Here is a 12,052-nt window from a genome sequence, read left to right on the forward strand (position 1 = left end):
ACCAAAAAACAGTGGAGCAATTTTTTTCCTATCAACCTTCAAAATCTGACTGTTAGTACAAGATCCTTGATTTACAGGATAATATTTCAATGTTTTAAATTTGAGATGAAGAGTATAATGCAAGAGATTTTATAAAGGCTTTTTTTCTTGGACTTGTAAATATAACTTAAAGAGAAATTTAATTTTTAATTCGAAAACCATTATGAATTTTCCTATAAGTCACATTCTTCCTACCAGAGAAGAACTGCATTTTACATGACTCATGTTGTTATGATACTATTGCCTCAATGGATTCAGACTTTTTGCTTTCCTCTCTCAATGCACTGTTGTCTGTCTACATTAGTGTCTAAGACATGTCATGACACTTCCAAGGGAGTACCCTCACGGTTGACATTAACCCTCTGCAATCCACATTCAATGGTATAATCTAAGAAATTTTTACAAAACTTTGAGATTATCATCCACTAGTTTATAAAATGTGAATGGTCTTTTATGGTATGAAAGTCACTCTCTGTTGCTTATCTTGAATCCATTTTTCTCTTATATGCCTGTAGTTCCCAAATGAGGATGGGTTTGCCCAGTGAAGGATCCTTAGCAATGTATGGGAATGTTTTTGGCTTGTATAAGTGAGAAAGAGGACACAACTGTCATTTGGTATATAAAGGCCAGAGAAGTAACTAAATATCCTCAATACATAGGACAGTCCCTAAAATCAGGGAAACATATAGCCCAAAATGTCGGCAATGCCAAGATTGTGAAACTTTATGTATGCCAACAATATATCAGTCCATTTATGTCAGTAATGTAGTCACAAGATAAAAATCAAATTCATCAAAATTTGCAAGCAAAATGTTTCATGGTTTAGTCCTGATGTCCCAACAGTATTTCTTGTCACTCTACTTCCTGGTTCTGAATTATTCATCATTTACAGAAATCATTTTTGTAACCATCAAGGTAAGCTGAGCCACACTGACAAACACCTCTACCATGTCGGGAGCTTAAGTTCACAAATTTTATTCCCAATACTGCATGTTCAATGCATGGTGAAGCATGTTCTCATCGTACTTACGGGAGACCTTGGTGTAAGGAAACTGCATTGTTGTGAGGGGTTTCTATTTCAAGCTGAGTCTTTAGATTTCATTGTACCAACAAAAGAAAGTATGAAATATTGCACAATGACTCTTAATTGCTGCTGTCCACAATCAAAACATGTCATTTCCACTCACATTGGTCACATCCAGTGTCCTATCTAAGATTAAAGAGAATTTTTTTTTAAGAAATTAGTCAAAATCCTTAGTGAATACTGATAGTGCCTATCTACTTCATGCTGTTTTTCCTTATATTTAGAGCCAAGTCATACTTATATTTCAGTTTAATTTGATGAATGACTTCTTAGATAATGGTGTTTTGATTCATTTTCTTCCTAGACTTCGTTGGATGCCTTTCCTATCACATTTTGGACACATACCTCACAACACTTAGCACTTACTGTGTAAGTCTAGTTACTAGCTAGCCTCCTCTACATGAAGCATATGAGGTTTCTTATTTGCTATATTCATAAATAATCATTCATGAAATATATACTTAAAGGTTTTCTTACAAAAGCAAAAAGCCAAATTATCCCAATTAGACAGTGAAATATGATTATTTTTTTCTTTGAAGCAAGAGCCTCTTGCCTCCAGGTACCTCATCATTTCCTTACTTAATGCCCCAGCCACACATCCTCCTTCCCGTGTGAGCAAATGTGTCACATACCTTCTTAGCACCACAAAATATAATATGAAAGCATTATAAAAATCATGTTGTATATATTATTTCAATTTTTAGTACCCTGGGCAATATTTTCTTTAAAAATGTGATTACTAAGTAAAGATAAGAGAAATTGTAGAGGGTAGTCAAATTCTTGTTCAACCTGATTACCTTTAGACAACACAAGAATCATCCAAGCAGCTTTTAGCATCCCCGGAAGAAAAAATGATCATGAAAACTGTCGTGTGAATATAATGGGTCCCAAGGAAACCTAAAACAATTTGAGGAAGATGGAATTTTCTCCCTATGAAAGATATAACTTTTTTCATATTACTGTGAAAAATATTTACTTCATCACTGTTTCAGAAGTAGATATACTTTATTCATAAATTGGAATTCCCAACTAAATAAACATAGCTTCATAATTCTAACCATGGGAATGTTCTCTGGACTCAGGAGACTTAAATTCTTTTCCAGATCTTACCAGTTCACTGACTAAATAAGATTTTTCAGAGTCTTAATTGTATTTTTGTATTTTATTGTTTTTAGCCAGAAAATTGATGTCACAACAGCTGTCTGATTCATTTCAGTTGCCAACAATAAATAGTTATTTGAGTTAATATGTCATAAAATACACAATAAAATGATACAGCCTGTCACAGTGGTACATGCCTGTCATCCCAGAGGCATGGGAGGCTTAGGAAAAAGGATTGTGAGCTCAAAGCCAGCCTCTACAGCTCTAGTGAGGACCAAGCAACTTAGTGAGATCCTATCTCAATCTAAAAAATTTCAAAAGGCTGGGAATGAAATCAGTGGTTAAATGAGCTCAGTGGTTAAATCAGATTACAAATATGATTCACTGTGGCTAGGATATAGTTCTGTGGGAGAGTAATTACTTAGCATTGATTAGCACATGCAAGTCTCTAGGTTCCATTGCTAGCCCCACCCCCACCCCCATAAAAGAAAGAATTCCATGAAAATAAAATGACAAAATTTCAAAAATAAGTCATAAGCAATAATAAACATAACATTTTTGCTAAGTCAATTCAAGTTCAATTAATATTTTCTAAGGTATCAGTAAGAAAGAGAGATAATTTGATTTCCTTTGTGGAATTTGAGAACATTTTCTCTGGAGCAGGGATAGGAAAACCTCTGTTGTTCCAGGATCATATTATTCTACCATCTTTAGGAATATCTGAGATCAAAATAAATTTCATTAAATTTAAAATGAATACAGAAATACTTGTAAAATAGCTAGACAATTCAAGAAATATAGGTAATTCCTACTTATAATAGACAGGTTAATTTTTGGCTTTTTAATTGTGCAGAATTGATACATATTTAGTAGAAACTGTATTTCATATTTTGAATTTGTATTGTTCCCAGAGAAGTGATATGCAGTAGAATCCTCTCATGGTGCTGGTCAGCAGCAGAGAATCATAGCCCCCCAGTCATCCATGACAATGAGGGGAAGCAAGTGACACTCTACAGTGTACTATATTGCTGAGCTAGGAGCAATGTAGGGTAGGTGTATTCAATGTATTTTTTACTTCTTGTATTTTCAATTTACGACATGATTATTGGAATATAACCCATCCTAAGTCATGGAGCATATGCAGCTAACCAGAAAGCCAAAAATAATTCTTAAGAAAAGTAAAAAATGGATGGAAACAAAATAATTTCAATAAGGAGAACCAGCACTAGTTCCACACTTCCAACCCTGATCCTCACTCTAAGGAACAGAAATTACTTTTAATGGGTGTTTCCTATTGTGCCAAGGAAAATGGTATTTTACAGTGCTTTTAAGAATGAGGATTCTCCACTATGCATAAATGCCTACATAGGAGCCAAATAAAAATAGCTATTGCTATTTTTTTGAGTCTTACAATTAAAAAAAGTCTTGATTAATTTAACACTAAGAAAGAGATCTCTGCTGCTTATTCTCCAGTTCTTGTCTTCCATTCTTAGGAATGGGAAATTAAAATAAAGAAAATGGAAAACTGAACAGACCTGCTTATTTCCTAAGCTTGCTGAACCTCACAGGGGCCTTAAGCAGGAGGCAGAGTTTGGTGGAGGATTTCAAAATCTTTTCATTAAATATAGTACTTGTTCAAAAGTATCCCAGGTCCCCTAGGATTACTACTCAGTAAATATTAAATGATCAATCAACTGTTAACTTCTTCTCTTCTTTCTCCCTCCCATGGATAGAATGCAAGGGTTCCTTGAAGTCTGCTCTCAGAAACTCACTGGTTTGAACCCTCTCTTTGTTTTGGATGGTCTCATTTACTGAGATGTGTCAAAATGCAAAAGACCCTTCTGAAACCCATGTGTAAATACCAACTATTGTTATTTACCCTGGGGTTTCTTTGGATGAGTTTTTGTTTGTTTGGTTGGTTTTGTTTGTTTTTGTCCTTGTTATCCTTCTACACATAAATATCAAATTGAGAAAATTTATCATCTCATATGATTCTTATTAAATTCAATGCATTGTTAGCGAAATTTATTTAATCAGAAAAACAGGAAAGAAAATTATTTGCTTGAAATAAAACTATAATAGAGAAAATTGATGGTTTCCCTTTTAAAATCGATATTTATTTCAAAATAAAATTGGATGGATTGTATTTTGCAACATGTTATATTTTATAAATTCAACACACACACACACACACACACACACACACACACAATTTTCTAAAAGAGAAAAATCAGGTCAGTGTTGGCATTTTCCCCCTTAGGATCAGAGAGTATGTATACACTTCGTGTGCTACATACAATCATAGCGGTGTATTTATTCTTTCTTTTGTCTTTTTTATTTGTTTTACGATTCTATAAAAAGGTAAGAAATATTTGTAATAAGCAAGCTATTCAAAAACAAGCTGATGTTAAATATGTTTCTAGGGCCACATTTAGCTTAATCTTAAATTAGAAGCTACTATGTACCTTAAAATAAGCAGGTGAGAATGAAAATGCAGAGGAAGATGGGATATGTGGAAAAGACAAGATTTTACTTTTTATTATTCTGCTATTAATAAGTAAATCAATTAAGAAGAATATTTACTGTAAGCATTTACATTTTTTGCCATCAAGAGTATATCCTAAATGATCCACAGCTTATATACATATTGGGGTGAGCAGCCTCTAAAGTGGCCTCTAGGGATACTTACTGTATTCGACATCATAGGTTCTTCCTTTTCCTGGACTGTGGAATAAATTTATTGATACACTCCTGAAACATAGAATATGGCAAAAGAGACATAGTACATAGACATAGTCCACATAGACATATGGCAGAAGTACATCAATTCTGAAACTAGGATATGCAGAGACCATTACTTTCATTATGGATGTCTTTTCTTATTTCCTCTATTAGTTCCCTTGACGTGGGACAACCAGTTGTGATGTTCTAAACATACCCTATAGAAAGACCTTTTGGTGAGCAACTGTACTTTTAGACAATAAGGATCTGTTTTGTGAAAACACAGGTTTGTGAGCTTGGCAATGGATGTCTATCCCGTCAAGCCTTGAGATGACCACAGTTTCATGCTAATTAGTTTTGGGTTTCAACTTGACTGAGCCATGATACCTACCTTACATACATGGTCACCCATTATTCTGGCTGTTTCTGAGATGATTTTTTTTGTCATTGTTTCTTTTATTTGTTTATTTGTCTTTTTTGATGATGTCAACATTATACTCTGTAGACTTTGAGTAAAGATTATCCTCCATATTGTAGATAAGCCTTATGCAATCAGTTGAAGGCCTTGCTAGAACACAGGCTGCTCTCCCTAAGAAAGGAAAAATTTCACCAGTAGACTGCCTTTGAACTCAAACTACAGCATTTTCCTGGTCTATACCTGCTTTGTCCATCAGAATTTGAACTTGTCAAAATTCTATAATCCTGTTAGCCAATTTCTTAAAGTGAATTTTCTCTCTCTTTAACTTTATTAACATACACACAATGAGCACTCCATATATGTAGGTTCTGCATCAGTGGATTGAACCAAATGCGGATGGAAAATGTAGTTAAGGTTATGTTGACTACAATATACATAAAGACATATTTTCCTTGTTATCATTCTCTAATACATTATAGCCATTGTTTACATAGCATCAGATATAAGTTACCTAGAGAGAGTCTGAAGTATATTGGAGGATTGTGTAAGTTACATACAAATACAAATATTATACCCAGCTATACCATAGGTACTTTAGCATCCTTAGATTTTTGTAAAATAGGAGAAACTGGAAACAGTCTTCAACAGACACTGAGCGATTATCACACGTGCATGTGCGTGCACACACACACAAACACCCACACACCGTTGAGTTTATTTCTCTGAAGACCCTTGGAGAATACAAATCCCATCAGAAAGCTTGACTGCAGCCTAGTGAGAACATAAAGTACAAACAACCTGATGCACCTGGATTCTCCTTCCAAAAAATGGGACATCATAAATGTTTTTATCTGCTAATTTCTATTACATAGCCATACATAACACAAACATGATTATACGAGTGAATAGATATGGCTTATTATTTCTCCACATGTGTTTATTCCTGCCATCTAAAACATGTGTCAAGAATTTATAGCAATTTAGTTGTTTGATCTGTAAATTACATTTGGAAATTTAGTCAGTGTTTTCTGTGAAGTTTAGTTAAAATTGTTTCCTTTTTGACTTCTGTATATTTAAAAAACATTTACTCACTTAACAATATCTTGAGCATATTACTCTCATATAAACTATAACCTGGAATCTTTTATGGTCTCTAAAATATAATGGACATCATTTTCTCCTTTTTACCCTAAATAGGATGAGGACACCTTGGGGTAAAAATAGAACCAAGTGACAAAATAGTATCAGGCCTGGTTTCTGAGAACCAAGCTTCATTGTATTCTTGTATCTGACACACAGTGCTACAGATTGATGCCATTACTTTGAATTACTTGGTAACCAGACTTTTCTGATTACTTTCTAATCAGCCTCAAGTGAAATGATTCAAGACAATCAAACTCATAATAAAAGATAAAAAACCTCTTACATGTTTATTTATTTATTCTACTAATATTTGTTGAATATCATCAATAAATATTGTTGGGTATTTGAGTGTTGACAAGTATTTCAAGAGAAACTTCGTGCAATTAGGTTTCTCATATTTTAGTATGGGGTTAAGATGCAAGTGATAGTATATTGTGTGAGACACACAAACACATATTACATATTAGTTATAGTGGACACAATACCTTTACTTTATTTTATGTGGTGCTGAGGATTGAACCCAATGTCTTATGCATGCAAGGTAAGGTGAGTGCTCTATCACTGAGACACAGCCACAGCCCTTGTGTGGGACTTTTTATACTGCTTTGGAATTCTTGACTTGAGTCAAGTGAAAGCAAAGCTTTGTTTAGTTTTCTGTACAGACTCTCATCAGTTTATGATTTTTTTTAAAAGAGAGAGGGGGGAGAGAGAGAGAGAGAGAGAGAGAGAGAGAGAGAGAGAGAATTTTTTTAAATATTTCTTTTAAGTTTTCGACAGACACAACATGTTTGTTTGTATGTGGTGCTGAGGATCGAATTCCGACCGCACGCATGCCAGGCGAGTGCACTACTGCTTGAGCCACATCCCCAGCCCCAGTTTATGATGGTTTGTCTTCTTTTTTGACTTTTTTATGATGCAAAATTGATACATGATCAGAACTGTACTTTTCATTTTCAATTTCAATCTTTTCCAGGGCTATTGATATATGGTTAAGATACTCGCTTTTTATCATTTTAAAAGTGTTTAAGTTGTAGGTGGACATACTACCTTTTAAAAAATTTATTTTATGTGGTGCAGAGGGTTGAACCCAGTGCCTCACATATGTGCTAGGCAAGTGGTCTATGACTGAGCTACAGCCCCAGTCCTAACATACTCTCTTGTGATATTGCAAAGTGGTAGTGAGCTGTAGCTCTCTATAAGGCTTGAAATCCAGAGAAAAACAACAGATACCCATAATACCATGTTGCACAGTACTCTGTTACTAAGCTAGAACATTCTGTAGGTTAGGAATGTGAGATACATTTTTATATTATCACATTTTTCAACTTATGATGTGTTTATCAGGTGGTCCCCATCATAATTCAAGAAGACTTGTATTGTAAAATACCTGCCAAAAATTGACTTGACTTTCATGCTGACTATGAGGCCTTCAAGCTAGCTTTTCTAGCCTTACCATTCACATCAATGTTCCAGTCTATTTATAAAAATAGCTTTTGAAGAGAAAGAAAAGCATCAAAATCTTGGTACACTGGCCTCCAGGAAACTGCAATTGCTTTCCAACCTGACCTCACCACTAGTGCAAAATGAGCTAAAATACACCAATAAAATCTCTTGAAGAGATTAGAGGATATCAAGGAAGGGAAACTCCCTTTTCATCTCCAGGTTCATGTTTCCTGAAGAGCAAAGAAACAGTCAAACCTGCTCTGTCATAAAACAGAGTAAATAGATGGTTAAAAATCTTGAGATTTTCTTGGTTGATACAGGATTGAGCTATGACGCAGGAATTTGAAATATATATTTGAATGTCAATCAATGCAGGTATATAAAACTAGGAGACGTGCTGAAGATGTCAGTAAGGTAACTGGATTGGTATCCCTTAGGAAAAAGAAAGAAAGGAACTTTCACATAAATCTCACATAACCTTCAGCAACCATGGGTAAGTACACAATAATTCACCTGTATTCATGTGAAGAATTATGAAGTAATGAGCTAGGAAATTAATAAGGTAACTCCCAGCAAAGTGAATCCTTGCTTCTAAGAACACATTAGAGGAGTGGATTCTTGGTATGAACGAATAGACAGAACTATCTGAAAACATACTTAGCAAATGAATTAAACAACATAGATAAGCCCTTAAAAGCCACATATACCATAAATGTAAAAAAATGGCTTTAAAATTAGGCCTCTGGAACTATAAGAAAATATATATCTTCAATTGAGTAAACAAGGATATGTATAATCTCTCCAACAAAGGACTTCTGGCTTTATAGCAAAACTTGCATCATCATTCCTGTCCGCCTCCATACTGTCAATACAGGGTGTGAGGTGGGAGATAATACATCCAAGAAGCAATCCAAAAACCTCATCCTCTAAGGTGTTAGAGTGAGAGGAAGAAACTAGAAACAGTGAGTGGGGCTGAAGCAACTAACATTATAATGGTGAGGTCTGGGCTAGTAGCTGATGGAAGTGGCCAGGTCTAATAAACTGGAATTAAACCTGTCTCAAGAGAAGAAAAGTTGCCATATTCAAACTTAATGATAACTCCAGAGAGTACAGTAAGATTTACCTGCTCCTGAAAGGAATCTATAAATAGCTAAAGCTGACCTTTGTCTCTACCTTAACTTATATAAAAATCTATGTACCAGAAAGTAAAGGAAAATTTATTTGTTTTCTTGGCAGGAGCATGAACCAAGCTTCCCAGTGGCTCAAGGACTGTAATCTACAATCTCTCCAAACTCCTATAAAATAAGGGCAGGAATCCAGCCACCCAAAAGAGTCGAATAGCATTTCACCCCAGGGTTGCAAAAGCCCTAGCATACTATATTCTAATTCCAAAGAAAGAAATTTGAGGACTCAAATGAGAAGATTTCAACAGTTTATTATTTATAAGCCTTTTGGCAATTTTGTTATTTTTGGCAGTGTCAGGTCAGGATGTAACAGAGGGCTTCCCCATGCCTACAGGCCAGGCAACATAGAGGATATGTTGTGTCTCTCTTGTGCAGATGAATTTCTTTGGATATTTTATAAGCACATTTTTATTTTATTTTTTAATTTACAACTAGAGTCACCCCATTTTGGTCCTCACCTAAAGACTGGAGGCAAGGAGGGTGGCCAGTTTTCCATCTCTATTTTCTTCGTTATCACATTCTTTAGAATCCTTTTTATCCCTCTTTCACGAACAAGCTCGCCTAGGCACTGACTAGTGTTTACCTCAACAATTATGAATGAGAGTCCATGTGTGATGAAAAAAGACAAACATGCAAACCACTAAAGAATTGAAAAAAGAAAAAGTAGAACAAAATAAAACAAATTTCTCAACATCCTAGATGAGCCTGTGTATTAAAACTCTAAACCCCAGAGGGGGGAAGAACTTAGAAGGAACCAGGAAAACATTAAGTGCATATTTTCACTCTAAGTGAAAAGGAAAATAAAAGACAGCACTGTAATAATGGCTTTAGAGAGAGGGGGGGGAGAACATTTACATAGAAAATCAGTAAATTATAAATAAAATGGAATAAGAAAATATTTCTATGTAGCTGGACATAAAAATAATTAGAAATATTTGAAATAAAAATGCAGTATTAAGTTTGTTAAATTTAATATCTCTTATAAAGTATGGATGGAAGAATTGGTAATTTAGAATACAACTCTTAGGAATGCACCTAAGCATAACAGAGAACCAGAGATAGATGATAGCTAGGTAGACAGATAGAGATAGTAAAGAATGATTTGTTGAGGGGATGTCCTCATTTTTATGTTTTTTTTCTGTTTCTGAATCTCTGTAGATTGTAGGTTTTTTGTTGAGCTTATCCTTTCTCCCAAGTGTATGTAGTACATCTGTGATTGATAAATTTGGGAAGAATACCTGGTCATACTCTGCTTAGCTCTGCTCCCTTTCCCTGACATAGGGGTATGATTGGTTTCAGAGATCCCCTTTGCTTCTCCAAAAGATTAACTTTCATTTTCCGCAACGCTAGCACTTTCAGATCCAGATGTGTAATGTGCTAAATTCTGCTGTACATTTTAATTCAATCCACTTGACTAATGCACGTAGACATGTTGTCCAACTTGGCCTTTATCTGTAACAGAGGAGTTCTTCATCATCTTTATGTTTTATCTCTCATATTCTTTAGAATCCAGGCAGGAAAACAAATGCAATTTGAAAGAAGCCTGCATGCCAGAAACTATTATTTGCATGGATACTGTGTATATATGTGTTTGTCATCTCTGTTTCTTCCTCTTGTCTATATTTCATGGAGAGTTTTTTGTCAGTATTTTCAGAAAACTAATTCTGTTGTGTTCTTGATGGGACTGGAATAATATATGTTAGGACACCTCTGGCAGCCATGTCCATTTTTCCTGACAACCTTGAGTATTAGTTTTGTCAGGGGTTTGATTGTTCTCTGTTTGACAAGTAAGATTTGACATAGCTTAGGATGCTGTGGGATCATCACTGTTTGGATTTTAGGACTCAACCACCTTCTACTAAAAAGGATTCAGACAACTCCTTTATTTCCCATTGTATAAAAAATGAGATTTTCTCTCAAAGCTACCTGGATTTCTTATGATAACTGAGCCCCATCCTCTTGATGTTATGTTAAAAGAAAAACTTCAGACAAACCAAATATAGCAGAACACATTTGAGCAGAGACCAGATTCAACAATCTAGTGCACGATGGGCTACTAAAGGTAAAGACACTTCCATCCAGCAATGTTGACAGGCAGTATTTATATATAGAAAGATAACTTACAGACAGAAATAGTCTGATTGGTTACAGCTTAGAGTTCACCTTATGGGAATGTGTCTAATTAGTTTATGGCTTGTTATTTTCTGGTAGCTCACACAGAAAATCAGTAATTTTTATGGGAATGTACTATTAAGTTTCAGTTTTCTACATACTAAGTGAGGTTATACCTTGCTATGTATGGTCAACTTTAGGCAAAACTTAAATAATTTTTTTCACATTAGCATCTCATCACTTATGAGAGAAACTATTTGATACTTCTCTGAGAGTGACTCACTTTGTTAATATTATATCATGTTCTTCAGTTCCCTGCATTTTCTTGCAAATGACAATTTCATTCTTCTTTATGGCTTGGTAAAACTCCATTGTGTATATATACCACATTTTCTTTATCCATTCATCTAATTGATGGACATCCAGGCTGAGTCTACAACTTTGTTATTGCAAATCATCCTACAATAAACATGGTATGCATGTATCATTAGAGAATATTGAGTTTAACTCTGGGAAAATACCAATAAGTTGTATAGATGGATCATATTGTAATTGTATTTTTCATTTTTTAAGGAACCTCCATACTGATTTCCATAGTGGCTATAGTAATTTATATTTCCAGCAATGGTGTACCAGAGTTTTTTTTCCCTCTACACCCTTGCCAGTATTTATTGTTATCTATGTTTTTGATCACTGACATTCTGACTGGATTGAGATGGCATCTCAGGGTAACAATTCAATCTTATGTTGAACACAGCAGGAATCTCCAAAGCTAGCACTACTGAAATTGTGCTCCACACTTTTGCA

The sequence above is a fragment of the Ictidomys tridecemlineatus genome, chromosome 1 (assembly GCF_052094955.1).
Source record: "Ictidomys tridecemlineatus isolate mIctTri1 chromosome 1, mIctTri1.hap1, whole genome shotgun sequence".
NCBI lineage: Eukaryota > Metazoa > Chordata > Mammalia > Rodentia > Sciuridae > Ictidomys > Ictidomys tridecemlineatus.